Below are 2,652 nucleotides of genomic sequence, written 5' to 3' on the forward strand. Positions count from 1 at the left end.
ATTTGAAAAAATTAACTATATCTTCAAAGAAAAAAATCCATGAAACATATTTAATAATTTTTTTTTGTAGGGAATAGAAGTGTGTGCTTTTCTACTAGTCCACTGGCAAGGATAGTTTCAAAACAATATACGAAGATACACAGATATTACGTATGTAGTTGTACTACAATACTTCATGGAATGTAACTACACTGTGGTATAATTCAAGCTCCTACAGTCCTCAGTAATGATTTAATTAAATGGAAGTGGAAGAGATTTCATTTACCGTGTGGACTGTATTAAGAAACAAATCTCCAAATGTATAACAAAGTTGACTGCCCCAAAAGAGAATTTTATACACGTATAATCATTAAAATATTATCAATTAAACTTGCAAAACCTTCAGTTATCCAGCTTCTAGCTAACTTTCTGACCTACAGCTTCATTACCTGCCATCTCTTCAATATTTCTCTCTCACAGTTTAGTAACCTTTGCATTCCCAATTCAATAGAATGTATATCAAAGCTTCCACAGGTGATTTAGGTAAAGCTGTGTGGGTTTCTATGCATGGAAGTCTCTGTAGTAATCGTGCTCCACAATAATGTGTTATTTGAATTAAAGAAGTACCTAGGATAGAACACATCGTGAGAATCCCTATGAGGTCAAGTGACTTGCCCAATGTCATATAGCACATTAGCAGCAAAGCTGGAATTAGCTTCCTAATTGGCCACAGTTTGAATAACTATATCTTGTTAAATTTCAATTAAATAAATGTATGTGCAATGCTGCTTTTAAACAGATGGAATAAAGATTGATTCCAAGTGTGTTGCTGCCAGCACCCAGTGGGCCATATGGCCTTTCTAAGACCATAAGCCTACCTCATTTAGGCCTTGGCTACACTTACCAGCTAGTTCGACGGCTGGAAATCGAAGTTCTGGGTTCGACTTATCGCGTCTAGTCTGGACGCGATAAGTCGAACCCGGAAGTGCTTGCCGTCGACTGCGGTACTCCAGCTCGGCGAGAGGAGTACCGCGGAGTCGACGGGGGAGCCTGCCTGCCGCGTGTGGACCAAGGTAAGTTCGAACTAAGGTACTTCGACTTCAGCTACGTTATTCACGTAGCTGAAGTTGCGTACCTTAGTTCGAATTAGGGGGGGTAGTGTAGACCAAGCCTTAGTGTTGTTTGCCTCCACCCCCTCTCCAGAGAGGCTCAGGTTCACAAGAGGCCAAATAGCGCTCTTCATCTCAGGCTTACTCATTTTCAGTGAAAATGTAAAGTGTGCGAGTTAATAAACCAACACTTTACACATTAGAACATCAATGGGTCTCTACTGGGAACCAAAGATACCAAAACAATGTGTGCCTTGAAGCAGTACAAATATGCAATCTAATGGAAGTCTCCTGCCAAGCAATTAACAGACTTTAAATATTTTCTGTAAATGATTCCTTTATTCTTTTTCTACTCCAAATGGTCCATGCTCATCTAATCTCCATCTTTTTTCCCCCAGCAGTGGCCTTAAGTCTCCCAAACCATATGATTCCTATTATAAGACTGGCACCCGGCTTATGATCCATCAACGCCTCACCTTCACAAGGTGCTGATGGATCAGTACAACATGCTAACACCTTTTAGACATTCCAGCAGGAAATCCAATGGTGTAAAAATAGACAGCATACCACCAACTGTGTTAACAAATTCTAATTATAATGGGGCCAGCTGTTAGAACCTACAGGCCATAATGCCTTCGTATGATTACAAGTAAAATGACATTGAACATTTACTCTAGCTCTGCTTAATGGTTGTACTCACGTACTGATACATTGTTACTTCCCACGGTAGCCAGCACATGCTGTATCAATAAAAGGGAAATATTGAATCCATTCCCAATGCTGAATATTTGCTCCAAACTTTTAAGATTCTCAATAGGGAAGCAGCCCTTTCCAGAGCAGGGTTCTGTTTGCAATCTTTGTCATGAGAAAGATTAATCATTCAGTCAAACACAGATATAGGGAACCCACAGTTAAGAATATAATGTCTCATTCAGAGGTGTGGTGTCTTTCGTATGGGAGTGGAGCAAGACAAAGGATGGATCTATTTTGCCTTCAGACTTTGATGTTAGACATTAAAGAGACACCATTGCCTCATGGGAAGCTTTGAAAAAAGCCATTTAAAAGCACTTCTCCTTATAGGAAAGTTTTTGTGTTCAAGTAGCCATGTGCCAGAACAAACTAGTGGGGCCCTTTGAGCCATTAATGTCATTAAGCTGTTTTAAAACACATTAGCCAGACATTTGAAAGAAGGCTACATACATATACTGTATGTTGCTACATATTATAAATGTATTGCAGTACATCGAATAATAATGAGATTTAGTCTGTTAAATGGTTGTGCTGCACTTTCTGGGTTATTTTTTTTTAATTTACCAGCTCCGCTGGCAAAACTGTATGCCCATATTTGCATAATAGTTACTACAATTAAGCATGCAATCAGGTGACTGCACTAACAGAAGGATAGCTGGATGCCTAACAAGCAATTTCCATGTCTAGACACCTCAGTTGTGTGCATGGTCACAGGAATTACAATTACACAATTGCACATGAACCTTGTCCTCAGAAATGTGTCTCTCTATATTGGATGTAGGCAAGGAGCCAGAATATGGCTGGGCCTTCCCCT

The sequence above is a fragment of the Malaclemys terrapin genome, chromosome 6 (assembly GCF_027887155.1).
Source record: "Malaclemys terrapin pileata isolate rMalTer1 chromosome 6, rMalTer1.hap1, whole genome shotgun sequence".
In the NCBI taxonomy this organism is placed as follows: Eukaryota; Metazoa; Chordata; order Testudines; family Emydidae; genus Malaclemys; species Malaclemys terrapin.